Genomic DNA, 21,147 nt, shown 5'->3' with positions numbered 1-21,147 from the left:
TCCAGCCTTTTTTCTTACTCCCACAACTGGACACATGCATGGACTTGAGCTTTGGAAATGTTCACAGCAGTTCTTTAACATATCAGTAAATCTTTCATTTTCAGCAAGTCATGTCCAGAAAACCTCTAAGTCATTTCAGAATGTAGGGTGCTTCTCCCCTGATCCATACCCACATCCTATTCATGCTGAGAAAAATATACCTTAGTACTAGGCAGAAGGCTCCCCTGCCCTCCCAGCCTTTCCTTCTACTCGGTGGGCAAAGCCATCATTACTCAGATGTTTAGTTTTCATTGAATAAAGCCCAGGAGGAAGGAAGAAGTCCTGGGATTTGTTTTCTTCCCTCCTCATCGCCATCTGCTGGTAGATTGTTGCATTTCAGATGTGTATGCAGAGTCCAATTAAATAAATAGTGCCAGCCTACCTACTGCTGGCCACAAGGTGCCAAGGCTCTGCAGAGGAATCCATTCCTGCAGTCCTGGGCCAGGACACACCACAAGCACCATGAAACCCTACTCCTTGTTTTACCCAGGCCAGGGTGGCCGAGGACAAGGGCTACATCAAGCATTCCCAGCCTCAGTGAGAGTGGTTTTGGGATCAGGAATCAAGAAACTAAGGCTTGGGACTTCCCTGGTGGTCCAGTGGTTAGGACTCCGTGTTCTCACTACCATGGTCCCGGGTTCAATCCCTGGTCAGGGAACTAAGATCGCGCAAGCCGTGAAAAAAAAAAAAGAAACTAAGGCTTTCTATTTAAGAATGTTCTGGTGTATCCAGATACAGAGAACAAACTAGTGGTTACCAGTGGGGAGGGGCGGGGAATTACCAGTGGGGAGGGGCAGGGAAGAGGCAAGATAGGGGTAGGGGATTAAGAGGTCCAAACTACTATGTATAAAGTAAATAAGCAACAAGGATATATTATACAGCACAAGGAATATAGCCAATATTTTATAATAATGCTAGATGGAGTATAATCTATAAAAATATTGAATCACTATGTTGTATATCTGAAACTAATACTGTAAATCAACAATACTTAAATTTAAAAAATTAAAAATAAAATTATTTTATTAGGTGTAATTTTTAAAAAGAGTATTTCGGTGCATCCGTTATATTTTAAAATGGTCTTTAGAAGGAACAAGGCTGAAATGTTTATTGAATGTGGCAGCTGCCCAGCCTGACAGCAGAAGCAGAAGCAGTTGGTGATCACATGTCCAAAGAAGTGGACAGTGGTCCCCATATTGTTCATCCCAGTCCTTGCCAGAAACTGGAATCCTAGCCTTGAATTCCCACCAGCTTAGGGACATCACAGTGCCAAATGCCTACCCTCCTAGACCTTTTCCTATCAGGCTGTCGGACTCCAAAGACAGTTTCTAGCAGGGACCAGGGTGAGGAATGTGTCAGGAGAGGGGAATAGTGGGGACCAGGTTTGACCCCAGTTCTTTAATCTATTTATTTGTTTGTTTGTTTATTTATTTATTTATTTATTTATTTATTTATTTATTTATTTATTTTTGGTTGCGTTGGGTCTTCGTTGCTGCGCTTGGGCTTTTCTCTAGTTGAGGCAAGCGGGGGCTACTCTTCATTGCGGTGCGTGGGCTTCTCATTGCGGTGGCTTCTTTTGTTGTGGAGCATGGGCTCTAGGCACGTGGGCTTCAATAGTTGTGGCTTGTGGGCTCAGTAGTTGTGGCTCGTGGGCTTAGTTGCTCCGCAGCATGTGGGATCTTCCTGGGCCAGGGCTCGAACCCGTGTCCCCTGCATTGGCAGGCAGGTTCTTATCCACTGCGCCACCAGGGAAGCCCCTTGACCCCAGTTCTGGAGCACCTTGATGTTAGGTAAGGAAGCAAGTCATGGATTTAGATGCAAGGACATGAGACAGGGGCTTGGTCCCAGAAACAAAGCGTGAACTTGTCCCCTGGGACCAGAGGGGAATCTGCCATAGGGTGCAATTGACAAGAATAGTGCAGAAATGGCTGAGCTGAAAGTCAGGCCACCTGGCTGCTAACCTTGGCTCTCCCACCCACTAGCTGTGTGGCTTTGTGCACATCGTTGTGAGCCTTCCTTAGTTCATTTGTGAAATACAGTTCACTTATGTCAGCCTCTCCAGCCTCAAGCTACCACGGAGCTGTGCTTCTCAAACTCTAATGTGCACTGGAATCACTGGGCACGTTATGAAAGTGCAAGTCCTCATTCAGCTGGTCTGGGGTGGAGGCCTCAGAGTCACAAGCCTCCAGGTGGTGCTGATGCTGCTGGTCCGTGACCCACACTTTGAGTAGCAAGTAAGCATAGACTACAGAAGTGGCTCAAGGGCTCTCACTGCTGGTGTGGATGGAAGGCCAGACGCAGGACTCTAGTCACCCCCCCACCCCAGCTTCAGCCAGAGCACCTCGCCTTTGATTTGTTTTACATATTAGGGTTCCACCTAAGATTTTATTTGAAAAATAAAAGGAGTCATTTTGTTTATTTTTTTAAGAGCTTGACAACCATTGAATTGCAGCCCTTTGGGGGGATAGGATAATTTAACCTATTTTTATTATGGAAGATTTCAAACATACAACAAATTCAAAAGAAAAGTCTAACAAACTCGCAAGTACCCATTACTAAGATTCAACAAGTACCACAATTTGTCAATCTCGTTTCATATCCAACTGATAGGAACTTAAGAAACCAGGGCACAGGGCAGCTCTTGTGTCTGGCCTTGGGCTCTGTTGAAGAGACTTCTACAGCGGCTGACTGGGATATTCATTCATGCTTTAACGGGACTGAATTTGGACAAGATTAACTGCAACTTCTGAAGGACCGATTCCCAGAATTAAACAGCCACCACATAGAGCAAAATGGCAAAGACTAAGACCACCAAGAAATGTCCTCAATTCACCACCTCCAATGTATTTGCCATATTTGACCAACGACAGATTCAAGAGTTCAAAGAGGACTCCAATGTAATTGATCAGAACAGAGATGGTTTGATCAAGGAAAATTTGCGTGATGTGCTTGTTTCTCCAGGGAAGAACCCAGCTGCTGCATACCTCAATGCCATGATGAATGAGGTCCCAGGGCCCACAAATTTCACCTCGCTCCTCCCGGTGTTCGGTGAGAAGTTAAATGGTGCAGATCCAGAAGATGTCATCAGAAATGCTCTTGCTTGCTTTGATAAAGAAGCAGTAGGCACCATTCAGGAGGATTATCCAAGAGAGATCTGACGACAATGGGAGATCAGTTTGTAGATGAGGAAGTGGATGAGCTGTACAGAGACAATTGACAAAAAGGGAAACTTTCATTTAACTGAGTTCACGTGCATTCTTAAACTTGGAGCAAAAGGCAAAGAAGACATTGAAAGAACTTTAGCTAAAAACTTCCAACTACTGGGACTTCCCTGGTAGTCCAGTGGGTAAGACTCCGTGCTTCCAAAGCAGGGAGCCCGGGTTCGATCCCTGGTCAGGGAACTAGATCCCGCGTGTCGCAACTAAGAAACCCTCATGCCGCAACTAAGATCCTGCATGCCACAACGAAGACCCAGAGCAGCCTAAATAAATAAATGGTTTTAAAAAATTAAAAAACAAAAAACCAAAACACTTCCAGGGACTTCCCTTGCAGTCCAGGGGTTCAGACTTCGCCTTCCGATGCAGGGGGTACATGTTTGATCCCTGGTTAGGGAGCTAAGATGCTACATGTCTTGGGACCACAAAACCAAAAAAACCATAAAACAGAAGCAATGTTGTAACAAATTCCATAAAAGACTTTAAAAATGGTCCACATCAAAAAAATCTTTAAAAAACAAAAAAACAACTTCTACTTACTATATCTTACTTTTTAAAAAAATGTTTTTATTAGAGTATAGTTAATTTACAATGTTGTGTTAGTTTCTGGTGTACAGCAAAGTGATTCAGTTATACATATATGTATATATGTATAAATATACATATATTTATTCTTTTTCATATTCTTTTCCATTACACTTTATTACAATATATTGAATATAGTTCCCTGTGCTATACAGTAGGATCTTGTTGTTTATCTATTTTATATATAGTAGTTTGTCTTACTCTTTTTTTAAATTGAAGTATAGTTGATATACAATATTATATGTTACAGGTGTACAATATAGTGATTTACAAGTTTTAAAGGTTATACTCCATTTACTGTTATAAAATATTTGCTATATTCCCTGTATTGTTACATATATCCTTGTAGCTTATTTTATGTGTCTTGCTCTTTTTTATTTCCCAGACACTTAACCCCACCCTCATAGAATCTGTTGAATGCAACTTGGTTTCACAGCTCCCTCCCACCCCACTTTTTTTTGTTAGATTTATTCCAGACCTTTCTGCCACTTAGCATTTGTATAATCAGACTGGAAATGGGGATGAGGTTGTAAATTGTATTGAAAAAGAGATTGTGAATAAAAATTGACATGTGAACCTCCAGGAAAATATATCCATATCTCTGGTTTTGCTAGATTTTTATAGTTTTGTATAATTAAAATGATATTTTGAAATAAAGATTATTCTCACTGAAATGGAATATAATGGCAAGTTAAACAGAAGAGTGAGTGGTGGTTTGGGGATAGTTCTTTTTTCAGTTTGCAATGTCATATAATTCAGGTTTCATGGTAAACTTGATTTTTCTCATATACGGGACAGTGTTCTTCAAAACTCTTAAGTACACTTTAACATTATTATGCAGTAAAAACTAGTTATGTGTTTGTTTTTTTTATGCTTCTAATAAGTTGTTTAAACTACTGAATGACACATGTAGAATGTATTTGGGAGAACATTAAACATTTTATTGATCTAAGATTCTAAGATGAGGCAAAATTCCATAGACTAGTTATGACTGAGCATTTACTGTGTCTGAGGCATTGCACATATACGATTTTCACTGAATCCTCCCAACATGAGAGTTGGAATTCCAACCTAGGGCACCTCACCCCAGAGCTCACAGTGCTGGAACCACTAGGTTGTCTCTATGAAAACCCACAAATGCCTAAAAGAATCAAGACATTTCCATTACATTATAACATAATTCTGCAGTCACTATCGAAATTTAAAATAATTGGGGTCATTGATTATGTGAATAGAATTTCAGAAAATTCTATCCCAGGTTTAAAAAAACTACAGAAGACAAAGATGATAAGCAATACTATTGTCTGTTTGAAGGCAGTTCATGTAGTGTAGACTCTAGGGAAGGGGAAGGACTGAAAAACACGGCAAGAAGGCCGCTACAAGCTCATTTTAAATTCTCAAGGCCCAGCAATTTGACAAACAGGAGATTTTAAAAAGGAAAATATCCATTGAAAGAAGTTTTTCAACACTGTTCAACACCTATTCCCTCTCCTAAAAGCATATTGGAAAAAAAAAAGTATATTGGAATTTTGTCTCCTTAAAATCAATGCATTTACATATTGTTTAATATTTGTGCTTTATAGCTGGGTGCAGTAGGCAGATCTCTGTTGATTTGCTATCACTTAAAAGAATTTTTTTTCTTGGCTTCCTTTCCCCACAGACATAGAAAACAAACTTATGGCTACCAAAGGGGAAAGGAGCTGGGGGCGGAATGAATTAGGACTTTGGGATTAACAAACTACTATACATACATAAAATAGATAAGCCACAAGGATTTACTGTATAACACAGGGAACAATATCCAATACCTGGTAATAACCTATAATGGAAAAGAATCTGCAAAAAAAAAAACACCCTGAATCACTATGTTGTACACTTGAAACTAACACAATATTGGAAATCAACTCTACTTCAATAAAAAAAAAAGAGGGAGCAGTTCGACTATGGTGGCCTAGTACAGTGCTTTGTAGTTCATAAGAGCTTTCACATTTATTATCTAATCCTCACAGCCCACAGGGTAAGTAGAGTGTAAGTCAAGTTGAAGTTTCAAAAAGTCAAAGCGCTTATCTAAGGTTTCTCAAGTACAAGAGTTCACATCCGGCTCCCTTTTCCACTTGCAAGTGTAAAGTCACCGTGAAGTGTCACAAAACCAGGTGGAAAATCACTATATGTTTAGGGAAAGGGGAAAAGGTGGTGGGATTATCTTGATCATCATTAAACCAGTGCTTCTCAGGCACCATTTAAGTGTTGGGGACAGCTGGGGGGCAGGACAGACAAGGACGCTGCCCTCCTGGGATTCACGCTCTCTAGTGAGAGCCAGATGATCAATAACTCACCTCAAGTAAGTCCTGTGTGACAAAGAACTGACCAAACGAAGCAGAGGGTAGTCAGGAAGGGCCTCTTTGAGAGGTCACATTAAGCTGAGGTCTGAATGACAGAAGGAGGTCCCATGAGATGATCGGGGTTCAAAAGGGACAGCTCTTCCCAAGGCACATGCAGCAGGAGCATTGGGGGAGCACGAGAGAACACAAGGATGGTGTTTGCTGCGTAGTTTAAGTGTGGAATCCTAGGGCTTTAGGCAGGGAAGAAACGTGATTCATGTTTTAAAAAACTCAGCCTTGCTGCTGTGTAGAGGGGCAAAAGGCTTTCAGGTAGGAGGAGGCTCTCGCCATCATCCAGGCAAGACATGAGGACAGCTTGGACCCGGAAAATGCTTGAGGAGGTGGCTATAAGATGCCTCTCCTTGTCTAACCTACTTCCTCCCCTCCAACTACCATCTTTCTGGCATAATTTTAATGCATGTATTCTATTGTTCTGCTTGAAGCCAGGTTTAAAAGATTGGGGGGGAAAAGCTTTCAAGATTAAAAAAAAACTTGGTTGTTCCTTGAATGCCTTATGTTTATCTGACACAAGCTGCTCTGTTTCATCTATGTTGTCTATAAAGAGCATTGTAGAATCCAGTACTATGAGGTGTCTAGGCGAGAACCTTGTTCCTCTTCAGGGTCCAATAAATATTCTTATTATTTTTTTAACATCTTTATTGGAGTATAATTGCTTTACAATGGTGTGTTAGTCTCTGCTGTATAAGAAAGTGAATCAGCTATACATATACATATATCCCCATATCCCCTCCCTCTTGCGTCTCCCTCCCTCCCACCCTCCCTATCCCACCCCTCCAGGTGGTCACAATACTATTAGCGATGACGATGAAACCAAACCAGACTTTTTGTTAAACCTGTTTGGTTGATTTGTTTGTTGCCTTCTGTTGAAAGCAACAACAAGGGAACCTGAAGACTATCTTTGGTTTCTGAAATGCTGGGGTTCAAAATTCTTCGCACTACCAACAAGCTCCGCAGCCTCACTGGCTGGACTGAATGGAAAAGTGGGGAATAAGCGGGCCGGGTTTGCAGCGACCTCGGGAAGCAGGGACACACGGAACTGCACAAAGCATTACAAGGCCGGCTTCTCGCTGACACGGTGAAGTCACAGGAAGGACGGAGTGGGGACAGGAATGTGGCCGGGCTCTTGTCCTTCAGTTGTCCTCCCAGAGGCACTGGCGAGGAGAGACAGCCCTAAGGGGCGGCGGGAGGTTAAAGGTTCCGGCGAACTAGGCCTCTGGACGTTTCCAGCAAAGCTGGGAGCCAGCAGAGGCAGGCTGTGAGCTTGAGGGAGGCTCACCGCGGATTTCAGCGGTAGTACCGCCATCAAAGTCACAGAGTGGCTTTGTCTTTTCCAAATCCGGGGAAATGTTGATGGATAGAATCGCCTGTGTCTCCTGTTTTCTCTTTCTCCCTTTGGAGCTCGGCTGCCCCCTCTGTGCAGCTGAGGGCGAGCAGATGAGAACTGGGGGAACGGGGCGCGGACCGGGCAAAAGGAGACCTTTGGTTCCGGGCGGTGCGCGGCTCCGCCGCCCCTGCGGCCGGGTTCCCACGGCAGCCGCCACCCACCCAGCCCTTCCCACGAGCCAGGCCCTCCCCACGCTCGCGGCCGCCTAGGACCCCGCGACAGCCCGCCAGCTGCGTGCTGCCCACGCCAATTGGACCGGTCACGGCGCTGCGGCTCAGAGAGGCCAGGGCCATCCCGCCGCCCTGATTAAGTGGTAGAGCTGCTGTGTCCAACGACAGTTTGCGCCCTCGACCCTGACGCACTGCTGCCTTTTGACGTCCTGAGACTGAGCAGCTCGTCCGACCAGCTCCGAATCAGGCTGATCACTAATAAAGGCGAGTCCTCGTGTACGAACCGCTCCCACGTGTCTGCCACCGCGCTCAGTGTTCACTGACTGATGTGCGTTAGTTCACCGATTCCTCAGAGAACCTGGGAATTACTCATCATCTCGCAGATGAAGGAAGCGAAGCGCAGAGAGCCTGAAGGACCTGGCCAAAGTGACTCCGCTCGTAACCTGAAGACGCCGGGTTCGAGCCCAGCTGGTTTCCCCCTCCCAAGCCTGCTCCAACCGCCGTGCGCCTCGTTTAAAGATGGGACGGCCCATCTCCAGTACTGATGGTGTTCTGAAAAGTCCCTGGTGACTTACTGGGATGCCCTGCCCGCCGGATGCATATGCAAGTCTTGTTGTAGCGTGCATGGAAATCGGAAGCACGTAATCAGTTCATAGGTTCTTATTTGCCCAAGATCTTGCACCTCGTATAACTCGAAAACCTATATATCTCGTCCTCATGGTTTGTTCATTTACAGAAAGCGAATTCTGCCAAAGCTGGGTGAAAGCTCCACGCTCCAGCCCGAGGCTGGCCGGCGCTAGTGGAGCAGCGCCATCTCCTGGTAGATTCCGTGAACTACATCAAAAACCGCTGGAGGGTGTTGTGTTGCCAAGGCCTTCAGACACAGGGACAGCACCCGTGCACAGCCAGTTTTGATAAGGGGAAGAGAAGAAAGAGAAGAGAGGTTTTGGGGCACAGGAAGGGAGTGGGGGGAGTGGGTGTCAATGTGAGGTTGTAGAGCCTCTGCTTTAGCCATTCCGCTGTGATCCCCAGGGTGATAGAATCTGACTTTTTATTAAAATTGGCATCGGGGAAAGGGCACCCAGCAGTGCAATATTGAACTGCAGTAATTCGCAGGTGGCATGTATTATGGTTTTATCTCATATGTATGTCATGATATCGAGTTAGTTTTTGTATATGATGTGAGTTAAGAGTCAAGTTTTGCACGTGGCAGCGAAGATCCCACGTGCTGCAACTAAGACCCAGCACAGCCAAATAAATAAATAAATACATAAATAAATTTAAAAAAAATTTTTTAAGTCAAGTTTGGTTTTAAAGATGTGTTTTTCCAATGTTTCCAGTACTTTGTTGAAAATATTATCTTTTCTCCATTGTATTGCCTTGGCACCTCAGTCAAAAGTCAATTGTCCATATAGTCGTGAGTATACTCTGAACTCTCTGTTCTGTTCCATTGATCTCTCAATCTATCTTAATGCCAATACCACACTGCCTGGCTTATTGTTGTTCTATACTAAGTCCTGAAATGTAGTGTAAATCCTGCATCTTTGTTCTTTTTCAAAAATTTTTGGCTGTCCTTAGCCTTTTGCATTTCTATAGAAATGTTGGAATCACTTTGTCAATTTCTTTTAAAAGTCCTACTGTGATTTTATTGGGAATGCATTGAATCTATAGATCAGTTTGGTAGAGCTGACATCCAGCAACACTGAGTTTTCAAATCTGTGAGCATGGTATATCACTCCATTTATTTATGTATGTATTATTTAATTTCTTCTGTAGTTTTCAGTGTACAGGTCTTGCAGACCTTTTGTCAAATTTATCCCTATGTACTTAATATTTCTGCAGAGAAGACATATAAATGGCCACCAAGAGAATGAACAGATGCTCCACATCATTAGCCCTAGGGAAATGCAAATGAGAATTACTATGAGATACTACTTCACATATGTTAGGATAGCCATAAATTAAAAAAAGAAAAATAACAACTGTTAGAGAGCATGTGGAACCATCATACATTACTGAGTGAGACTGTAAATGGTGCAGCCTCTACGTAAAACAGTTTGGTGGTTTCTCAATAAGTTAAACATAGAACTACCAAGTGATCCAGCAATTCCACTCCTAGATGTGGACCCCCAAAATTGAAATCAGATGTTCAAACAAACTTGTACTTGAATGTCCATAGTAGGACTATTCACAGTGGCCAAAAGGTGGAAGCAACACAAATGTCCATCAACATATGAATGGATAAATAAAATGTCATATATCCATAAAATGGAATATTATTCAGCCATAAAAAGGAAAAAGGTACTGATAATACAATAATGTGAATGAACTGCCAAAATATTATCCTAAGTTAAAGAAGCCAGATATAAAAGGTCACATATCGTATGATTCCATTTTTTTTGAAATATCCATGAAAAGCATATACATAGAGACAGAAAGCATATTTGTGTTTGCCGAGGGCTGGGGTAGGGAGGGAATGGAGACTGACCACTTAATGGGCATGGTGTTCTCATTTGGGGTGATGAAAATGTTCTAGAACTAGATAATGGTGATGGTTACACAACATTGTGAAGGTAATTCATGCCACTGAATTCTATACTTTAAAATGGTTAAAATGGCAACATTTGTTATATGTATTTTGCCACAATAAAAGACCCAATTGATCATAAATTTAAGGATTTATGTTCCAATCTGTTCCACTGACCTACACACTTATCTTTCTACCAGTACCACACTGTCTTAATTACTGTGGCTTTATAAGTTTTGAAATAGGTATGGTAAGTCCTTCAACTGTTTTCCTTTTTCAAAATGTTTTGGCTGTTTAAGGTAATATAAATGTATATTCCACATACATTTTAAGATCTGCTTGTCAATTTCTACAGGAAAGTCAGCTGAGATTTTGATAGATATTGTGTTCAATCTACAGATAAATCTAGGGAAGGTTGACATATTGACAATATTGAGTCTCCCAATCTATGAACTACCTCTATTTATTAAGAGCTTCTTTAAATTTTCTCAGCAGTGTTTTATAATTTGTAGTAAATTTTAGTATGCAGGTTTTGTACATATTTTATCAGATTTATCCTTAAGTGTTTTATTCTTTTTTTAAGGCTATTGTGAATCAAATTGTTTTCTTAATTTCGTTTTTGGAGTTTTTGTTGCTAGTATATACAAATACAATTGATATTTTGATGTTGATATTGTGTCCCATGGCCTTGCTAAATTTGCCTGTGGGTCTACTAGCTTTTTTGTGTGTGTGCATTTCTTGGGATTTTCTCCATATAGGATCACCTGTGAATAAATACAGTTTTATTTCTTCCTTTCCAATCAGGATGGCTTTATTTCAGTGAGGTAGGGGGCTTATTCCACTGGCTAGAACCTCCAGTACAATGTTGAATAGAAATGGCAAAAGTGAACACCCTGCATTGTTCCCAATATTAGGGAAAATATTCATTCTTTCACCATTAAGTATTATGCACACTGAGGTTTTTGTAGACACTATTTGCCAGGATGAATGAGTTCCTATTATTCAAAATTTGTTAAAGGTTTTTAAAATCAGGGACTTCCCTGGTGGACAGCGGTTAAGACTCCACGCTCCCAATGCAAGGGGCCTGCGTTCGATCCCTGGCCAGGGAACTAGATCCCACATGCATGCCGCAACTAAGAGTTCACATGCCACACCTAAGGAGCCCGCCTGCCACAACTAAGGAGCCAGCGAGCCGCAACTAAGACCCGGCACAACCAAATAAATAAGTAAAGCATCTTCCCAGCAATCAATAAAAAACGTTAAAAATTTATCAAAAAAAAAGTTTTTAAAATCATGAATGGGGGGACTTCCCTGGTGGTCCAGTGGGTAAGACTCTACGCTCCCAATGCAGGGGGCCTGGGTTCGAGCCCTGGCTGGGGAACTAGATCCTGCATGACTGCTGCGACAAAGAAGTCTGCATGCCGCAACGAAGATCTCGGAGGCCGCAACTAAGACCCGGTGCAGCCTGAATAAATAAATATTTTTAAAAAAATCATGAATGGGTGTTGGATTTCATCAAATCCATTTTTTAAACTTATTTCAATGATCATGTGTTACCCCTTTGTTCTATTAATATGGAGCATAACATTAATTAGTTTTCTGATGTTAAACCAACTTTGCATTCCTGGGATAAATGCCACTTGGTCATGGTATATAAGTCTAGGGGGTTTAGACCAGGCCTTTCCTGGTCTCCCTACTTCCCATTCACAGAGGATGTGATCCATGAAGCAGAAAAAAGAGAATCATAGTGAGGGGGGTGTGGAGCCCCCAGCTTCTTCTAGGGCTGCATCTCTGATCAAAAAGCCACACCTTCCATGCCAGGCTCCCATCCTCCCAAGGACCCCACAGAGGAGCCCCTCATCCCCCTGAAGCACACACAGGGCATAGACCCCAGCCCATTTCCCTATGGCCACCAAATTGGCGCCCTCACCAATGACGGGAGGAGCCAGGATGTCCCCGCCCACCTCCTCTTAGCGGCCACAGGAGCCCACCCGCTGCACCCTCATCGGCTGGACGGCCACGGAGGTGGGCCCTGTGCATCGCACATCCAGGGATTCGAGCATGGGGCCCGTGTCACCTCCTAGGGTGGCAGCAGGGTTCCCTGGGGGCACCGAGGCTGAGAACCGACAGCAGGAGGCTCAGGCCCTGAGAAGTCACTTTGACCAGAGGGCATCTGTGAGGCAGCGGCTTCGACAGAAGCAGACCTCGTGCATCATCTCGTGTGGCGCGTGCCCAGGCTGCGGTGACCACGCTCAGGCCTCTGACCAGGGCGGTGCCCGTCTCCCGGAGGAGGGGGACCCCGCAGAGGGGTAGTGCCCCAGGCAGCCAAGGCTCCCACCAGGTACCCTCTCAGTCCCCTTGTCCCCCCACAGCACCCTCGCCAGAGGGGCTCCCTCACCCCTGGTCTGGGCGGCAGAGGCGGCTCCGTCTTGTGTGCATTGGTCCCAAGTGGGGAAGACGGGGGCAGAGAAGGCCCACGGGGGCGCTTCCCGGCCCTGCATTTGCCCAGCTGCTCCTGCAGCAGATGCCTTTCCAGATTTCCCCTACGGTGCATCACCCTGAGCTAAGGGTGAAGTTGATTTTTTTTCACAAACGCCCGTGTATTTGAAGCCAAGTGGAAGAACCACGATCTGTCCCCGGTCGGAGGGCAGAGGCCACGTTGAACTTGCTCACCTTTGTGCCCTAAAAACCTGCCCCAGAGTCTGGCACTGAAGGGATGACTTGGGGGACACTGAGAAAGCGTCATTTTGTTGGTGGGAATCCATTAAACTGAGAAAGTTTGCTGGGGAAGGTGGCATCCGTGCTGATTGCATTAATTCTATTGCTTGTTGAGTACTTGCCTGTGCCCGGGCAGGAGAGGGAAGTGAGCACCCGACTTCACCCTGAACCCCAGGCACCAGGACAACTCCCATGTCCCTAGGTTCTAGGTTTTAAAAACAGAACTGCCATATGGTCCAGCAATTCCACTTCTGGGTATCTATTTAAAGGAAATGAAAACAGGATATCAAAAAGATATCTGCACTCCCATGTTTATTGCAGCATTATACACAATAGCCACGCTATGGAAACAATCTAAGTGTCCATCAGTGGGGAGTTCGCTGGTGGCCTAGTGGTTAGCATTCTGGGCTTTCACTACCATGGCCTGGGTTCAATCCCTGGTTGGGGAAGTGAGATCCCACAAGCCACGTGGTGTGGCCATTAAAAAAAAAAGGTTAATTATCCATCAATGGATGAATGGATAAAGAAGATGTGAGATACACACACACACACACACACACACACACACAAAGGAATATTATTCAGTAGTGGAAAAAGAAGGAAATCCTTCCATTTGTGACAACATGGATGGACCTTGAGGGCATTAGGCTAAGTGAGACAAGAACAACAGAGAAATACAAATACTATATGATATTACATTATGTAGAATCCAAAAAAGCCAAACAGAGAGTAGAACGATGCTTAGCAGGGGCTGGGAGGCGGGAAAATCAGGGATCAGTTATTTAAGGATACAAACTTGCAACAAGTAGATGAATAAGTTCTGGAGATCTAATGCACAGCATAGTGATTATAGTCAACAATATTGTATTATAAACTTCAAAGTTGCTAAGAGACTAGATCTTAATTATTCATACTACAAAAAAGAAATGATAATTATTTGATGTGATGGAGGTGTTAGCTAACACTACAGTGGTAATCAAATTGCAATATATAAATGTACCAAACCAACACGTGTACACCTTAAAGGTAAACAATTTATATGTCAATTATATCTCAATAAAAAAATTACTCCCTACAATTTAAAAGAAAACTACAAATGGCCAATGGACATATGAAAAAAATTTAATCCTGATATGTATTGAAAGGCATGCAAAATAAAATATCAAAATAAAAAAATTGGCTTATCCAATTGAGAGATTTAAAACCTGTCTTGAGACTTCGGTACGGGTAAAGCTGAGGAACAGAAAGAAAGGATCCACGACTTTATCCCAGGACAATTGGAGAGTGGATTTAATTCTAGCCACGAATTGGGGATGATGAGAAAGGAAGAGTTTTAGGGAAATGATGAGTTAAATGAAAGATCACACTGATCTTGAGGAGAGAGAAGTGCACCCAGCTTGAGGCAGGAAAGGCAGTAACCAATTTTGAAACGTGTTGTGACCCACAATTGCCACCCTTGTCTCAAAACAGTCTCACTCCTGAGTGGCATGAGCAGAGTGACTTGGCACCGCTGCTCTGGAGGGTGTCAAACCCCTGAGGCACGCGTACCCTCCGGCCCACTTGCACGAGTGTATGGTAAGAGATTGACCATGACTGCACCACAGTATTTATCCACAAGGACATCTGTCACCGCGTCATCAGTAAAAACCAACAAAAACCACAAAAGCAAACCAAACCCAACAACAACCTCAAACTCAACCCCCCAAACAAACAACAACAAAGGAAAACAACCAAGAGGCAGTGCGAAATACATGATGAAACCTTCATACCAGAGATACTCTGTGGCTTTGGAAGCAGAAGCATACTTAATCACACAGGAAGATGAGCAGGAAGTATTTCTGTCATAAAGTGAAAAAAGTCATATGTTCCTAATTTCACATATATAAAGGACATGCACACAAAGTGAAAATTCATCCGAAACTCGGCAGTTTCCCTCGGGGTGGGATGGGCTGGGACTCTGTACGCCGTGTCTATCTCTCGGGTTCTGACTGTGCTGTGTTCTGACCAGCCCTCCTGGAACTGCCCTCTCGGCTGCTCTTTCGTCCTCCCCTGACTCAGCTGCTTGGATCCCAGTCAGTCTCCAGAGGTGGGAGGTCCGCGAGAAGACAGGTGGGCCCACCTCAGCGTGGCCCCAGCTGCTCCAATGCGGAGCTCCACGTTGATAAGGCTCCCGGCTCCGCCCCCAAGCCCTGGGTTTCTTATCTGACCCCTGGCCCCTACCCAGAAAGACCAGGGTCGCCTTCAGGCTGTGTCCTTGCACCACCCCTCCAGCCTAATTCCCTGTCCCTCCAGGAGGCCCTGGGGCCTCAGGAAAGGAGCTCCTGCTTGGGTTTCTAGTTCAGACTGGGCTCCAAGACTCAGTTTCTCTGAAAAATGGGGATAACCGTGGTGCTGGTTTGCAAACTGGTCCTGTACACAGAAGGCAAGGAGAGACCTAGAAAGAAGCAGACCACTCCAGATGGGGAAGGGGGCAAGGTTAATAAGCAAATGAACTTACAGATGAGGCTTGTCTTGTCTGCACGAGACAAGCAGATCTCCCCACCCACCTGCCAGAATCTTAAAAGTTTGTACAGAGGTCTTAATGGAATTCAGTCACATATTCAGTCCAGATGGTCCCAGAGACGCCTTACTCTCTCAAGGCCGCGTCCTCAAAAGGGCTCTGGCTGTGGGAACAGTGGGCAGAACGTGCATCCCAAGGACGGGGAAGGGTGAGGAGCCTCCAGCTGCCGGGGGCCAGCTCGAGGTTCAACCTCAGTGACATCCTCGTGGTGACCCCTCCAGAAGGTGGCCACGGGGATAATGAGGCTAAGGCACGGTGCCTGGAGCTCGGCAGGCTCTCATCACCTGTCGGTTCGTTTCCTATCCTCATGCTGACAGGGCTGCTCTGGCTGAGACCTGAGGACACTTGTTGAAGAGACATCCTCACACTGAAGGCCCACAGCACCCTGAAGCCTCCTTCCTGAAAATGCACGAGTGCCCGGGGCTGGCCTGGGGCTCCGCCGTGGTCAGGGGAAGAGCCGGGCTCAGCGCGCAGGTCTCTGGTCTCCTAGGTGCCCCTCTTAACCAGAGCGTGATGTGCCAGCCTGCCTTCCTCCCTCGCGGGGGAACACGGTCCTCCCTCATCACGGTCCCTTGGCCCCTGGGTGCTGGATCCTCTCCCCCATCGGGCTGTGCCAGGCTACCTGGTCCCCGAAGTGGGTGCAGAGCCATCAGGGAATGAACAGGACCATCTGGATCAAGGGGCGGGAAGCCCGGGCCTCCGGCTGGGACTGGGGTCTACCCCTCCCTCCGAGGGTGGCGGATGTTGGATGGGGCCCTCTTGTCAACGTGCCTTGACCCCTGCGGAGCTCTTGGCGACAGGTGTCTTACCCCAGGCTGCGCTCCTCGCGTGACCACACCCCGAGTCCTCAGGACACCCCTCTCCTGGGTCCTATGGGCCTTCCTTCCTCCGAGGCGGGTGCTGCCCTCCCCTGCAGGCGTCCCTCCCCCAGCCCTCTGTCCTCGGCCCACCCTCCCCCTGCAGCAGCCTCAGAGCCCCCGCCCCGGCTTCTCTGACGGGACAGCTTGCATCTAAGGTCCCGGGGGTTGATCTTCTCCAAAACTCAGGCACCACCTGGCCAGCTGGGAGGTGATGGAGACCCTGCCACCTGCTGCTGCGGAAGGGCCTTCGGGGACACAAAATGATCTGCAGACGGTCCATTCCTCCTCACCTACCCCAGCCCACCCCCGGGGTTCAGCTGAATTACGCGCCTTCTAACACCAGCCTCTGAGATGAAGAAAAGGCTTAGGTGTTAGTTTATTCAAATGAAGTTTGTGAATGGGACAAAGTGCCACCTCTTGGGCCAGGCCTGTGCTGCTGCCTTCCCCTCACGGGAGCAGTGGTCCGGGTCAGGTCGGGTCTCACTGCATCTTCTGACCAGGCACCAGCCCCGCCCTCAGCCCCGCCCCCTTAGGGCCCTCGGGGGGCTCCCCTCCCCCAGCTCCCGGCCACCAGAGTGGGGTGAGCTCGCCGCCGGCCCCTCTCTCCTCCGAGGCGGCAGAAACAGGAGGCCTCCAGTTTTTATGTGATTGAACTCAAAGGACTTTCTTCTTAACTGAGACAGACAACAAGATTTGACAACACCCGAAACAAGAACATTTCTCTGACCAGACGCTGCTGCCCGGTGCAGAGTACATCACACACAGAAAAGTGGAAGTTGTCTTATTCAAGTCGGTGTCTGATTTTGTAGAAGCTCCACTGCCTGAGAAACAGACGGCAAATAAATAAAGTGCTCTGAGAGCCCGTCAAGCAGCAAGGGCCCAGTGGGGGAGACGAGGAAGAGGTGGGAAAGCAGAGGCAGCTAAGTACTCAAGGCCAGAACCGTAAGAACAGCTGCGGCAGGAGCGCATGCTAAGGACGCGTCCCCAGCCCCTCCCACGGCCAGTCCCTCAGAGCGCAGACAGCCCCAGCCAGGGCCACCGCCGTGCCCCTCCCACGATGGGGGGGTTCTCTGCGGGTGGGAGGGGGTCTGTGAGCCCGGGCCCCTGGGCCTCCAGCACGCTTTCTCCCTGTTGGGAAGCAGCCCCAGGCAGCTCCGGCTGAGCCCCGAGCCCAGCGAGGACGGGGCACCCTGCGCACCTCACTCTGCGCAACAGCTCCGCGCCCGCCGCAACGCACAGCCACTCGTGTGTGTGCACGAGCACCCACACACACGCTCACACCCGCCCACACTCATACACGCGCACTCACACACGGGCACCCACGCGGTCAGCGAAGAGCCTCCCCTGTGCCACTCTCAGGCCCTCTCAGGCTGGCCCAGCAAGAGGCTGCAGCTGGGGATCGAGCCACCCGGGGCGTGAGAGCTGGGCTTCAAAGGGGCACATCTGCGAATCAGCCCCAAGGAGGCCCCTCGCCCTCTGCTCCTCTCCTCCCGTGCAGCCCCGTGTCACAGTCTCTCAGAGGCTGTCCCCAGAGCTCCGTGGATGCAGTCCGCAGGCTGGCAGGCTCCCAGAAGTGGACACAGTTGGGGTGGAGGAGGCGCCACCAGGACCAGGGCTCCCGGGTGACTTGGCACAAGGAAGGAAGCCATCAGGCCCCGTCGGTGGGCATCTGTGGGCGGCACGTGGTGGCCTTGGCGCAGCCTCCGGCCCCGGGGTGAGGCAGGCAGAGATCCTCACCTGGGACCCGGCTCCAGCTGGGCAGCTGAGGAGGGCACATGGTGTGAGGCTCGGCCGCTCTGTCCTGGGGGCAAGCAGGCTGCTGGGGTCCTCAGCCCCAGGAACTCTGAGTGCATCGACCATGAGCAACCACCGCCCGAGCAGACGTGGGACCGGTGCGGGGCGAGGGCCAGGGCCTCTCCCGCCTCCCCTCTGCACCACTCCTGGTGCGGCAGTCAGCAGCGCAGCCAAGGCCTCCAGGACCAATGCAGGCCCATCCAGAGGAGACTCTCCCGTCCGATGCTGGGCCCAGTGGCCAGCCTGGGGACAGAGACATGGGGTCAGGCGTGGGGCTCAGCCCCATCCCACCCACCGCTGTCCCTTCCCCTCCTGGTGACACGCTCCCCAGGAGCCACCCACCCTCCCGACCCCACCACCCAAACTGAGAGGGTTGCGCCACTCAACACCGAGGAGCCCTTGGTCCAGCCTTGGGTGGGATTTGCGCCAGGGTGGGGAGGTCCGGCTCTGTGTGTGAGGACCTTGCTGCCCGGGGGTGCTGGGACTCATCTCTCCCGCGCCCATCTCAGCTCAGACTGTCCCCCAGTCTTCCCTGTGACTTCCCCTACACTCCACTTTCCCTACCATGGGCCCCTCTGTCTCTAGGTCCCCTGGGAGCCTCTGCTCCCTTCCCCCACCCCACTGTGCTAGGTCTTCCAGAAGAAGGTGGGAGAGTGCAGGCCGAGAGGCAGATTTGTCTCCACCACTTCCTACCTGTGTGATGAGGGCAAATCTCTCCCCTCTCAGAGCCCCAGTACGTGGGGAGGACAGAGCTCCCCCAGAGTGTTGCTAGGTCTGTCCTTCCTTCCCCACGCCAGAACCGGACCACTGGGCCACCCCACCCCTCGGGGTCTCTGCCTGGTCCCTTCCTCTCCTCGTGGGTCAGGCCCTTCTCTAGGCTGCTCCCCAGGCAGCTCTAGGGTCAGGGTTAGGGTTAGGGTTAGGGTTAGGGACGCTCTTGACAAGACCAGAGAAGGGGCAGGTCACTTCCTATAACACCAGTTCCTGAGACAAAGAAAGAGATGGGGACTTGCGAGCTGCCTCCCCACCCAGAGAGGTCCCTGTCTCCCCAGGCGTCACCTCCTCTACAAGCCCCTTCTCCATCTGCTCTCCACCCCAGCCTGAGAGCTGCCCTCCTCTCAACATCCCCACTTTCCCAAATCCTTTGGGACATGGGGGCTGCTGGAGGCCGTCCAGGGCTGTGGCGCCGGGAGGGCACTGGGACGAGCTGGAGGGAGCGCGGCTGAGATGGGGGGAGGGCCGGGGAGAAATTCATCTTTCCTGCTCTTCCCCGTCCCCAGATGCGGAGCTTTGGAGGATGCCCTAGGAGAGCGGAGAGGGGAGCAACAGGGACAGCAGAAGCAGGCAGAGAGCAGTCCCCTGGCCCCAGAGACCAGGCAGGAGGCCGGTCTGCAAAGGGCTGAGAAAGAGACAGACCTGGGGTTTGGCCAAGAACACAACCACCCTTCCAGGCTGCCTCCCAGTGGGTAGAGGACAAGGGTAGCAGCATCTTTTCTCCTCTAGGGCCTCCCCTGGGCCTCCCCGACCCCATTTCCCTCCACTCCCCCGTGTTCAGGTGACACCACTGGGGCCGTGGGCGGGAGGTGATGGGCTGACCCTCCAAGATGCCGAGGCCGCCGCCCCTCACCCCCATCTTGGAAATATGACAAGGGAGTCCGGAGGGCCTGCGCCCGCCCTGCCTTGCCTGCTCGCAGCTCGGCAGCTTTCCGGGCTGGCTTCCTCGGGCCCCTTCCACGTCTCCCCCAAACCACCGAGGGGCCTGGACATCTAGATGTCATGGCAACCGCCTCCCTCCAGCCCGAAGTCCAACCTCTGGCCGCCTACCTCTTTGGTCAGGGCCAGTCATTCACGTTCCTGCTGCAGAATTTCTTCCTTCCCCTCCCCCCTTCGGCCAAGGTGAGGCAACAGGTCGGCCGCACTCAAGTAATTTTCTCGAGTTCGATGGAAAGGGCCCGTTTCGCCAGTTTCTGTGCAGTTCGTCACCGGCCGCGACGTGGGTGGCCAGAGCCGGGGCTTGGGGCTCGGTGGCCGTGACCTCCGCCGAGGTCTAGGGTCCGGGGGCCCGGGCCGCCCCTCCTCCTTCCCCCGCCGCGTCCTGGCGGCCCCGGGCCCCGCGGAGCCTCATGCCGGCTCCCCTGCCGTCGCGGCCGGGCGGCGGTGGTCGCGGGCGCTCACTCGATCCGCACCTGCAGGCGGACGTTGAGCATCACTGAGGCCACGATGTAGAAGTAGGGGAAGTTCACGCGCAGCCGCCAGGCCAGGTCGAAGAAGGTGATCAGCGTGCGTGTGAGCCCCTTGCAGAAGGCGCCGTAGGAGCCGCGGGCCGCGGCCGAGCGAGACAGCCGCACCGCCAGGCCCGACAGGGCAGCTGCCGCCGCCGCAGACAGGGCCGCCGACGCTGCCATGGGCCCGGCCCGGCGCACACCCCGCCGACCGACCGCAGTGGGAGCGGGTGGGCAGGTGGACGCGAGGCCTGAAGCCGACAGCCCACCCCGCCCGCTCCGCCGTCTCCCGAGGCAGCCGCAGCCACAGCCACAGCCACAGACAGCTCCACCCCCTCGCCTGCTCCCTGAGTGGCGGCCGCCAGCCTAACCCCGCCCCTAGCGTGGCCGCGCCCCTTTCGGGGGCTACAGACTGGCCGCCGCGGACTCAGCCCCACCCACGGGACCCGCCCCGCCGGCAAGCCCCGCCTCGTCCCCGACTCCCAAGAAGAGAGCCCGAGGGCCTGAGCGCGTTGTAAGGCGCTGCTGCCCTGGAATCCTTTTGCAGAATGCGCTAGAGCAGGGGGGTAGAGGCCGTGAGGGTCTGGACCGCTGGGCTGATTCTGCACAGAAGGCCCACCCTGAACCGTCTGCCCCGTTTACACCATCTCCTTTCCCTCACTGTCTCCACA

General features: G+C 49.5%; 2 pseudogenes across 5 annotated transcripts; one reads left to right on the top strand and one right to left on the bottom strand.

Annotated features, from left to right (window-relative positions):
• Positions 1-1,512: 1,512 nt before the first annotated feature.
• On the top strand, positions 1,513-4,095 carry LOC309652016 (myosin regulatory light chain 12B pseudogene; annotated as a pseudogene). The gene has a single exon. The product of its transcript is annotated as a myosin regulatory light chain 12B pseudogene (transcript).
• LOC309652022 (small integral membrane protein 10-like protein 2A pseudogene) lies at positions 3,084-20,833 on the bottom strand (annotated as a pseudogene). Of its 4 annotated transcripts, none has more exons than XR_014268786.1 (2): positions 20,079-20,833; positions 3,084-3,238 (listed from the first exon to the last, which is right to left on the bottom strand). The product of XR_014268786.1 is annotated as a small integral membrane protein 10-like protein 2A pseudogene (transcript). The 4 variants fall into 4 exon arrangements; XR_014268787.1 differs by lacking the exon at positions 3,084-3,238 and adding an exon at positions 16,977-18,497; XR_014268788.1 differs by lacking the exon at positions 3,084-3,238 and adding an exon at positions 19,456-19,556.
• Positions 20,834-21,147: the final 314 nt, after the last annotated feature.

Source organism: Balaenoptera physalus (assembly GCF_965194825.1).
Source record: "Balaenoptera physalus genome assembly, chromosome: X".
Taxonomy (NCBI): Eukaryota; Metazoa; Chordata; class Mammalia; order Artiodactyla; family Balaenopteridae; genus Balaenoptera; species Balaenoptera physalus.
The sequence above is the reverse complement of the archived record's forward strand: the minus strand, read 5'-3'. Positions and strand labels throughout refer to the sequence as shown.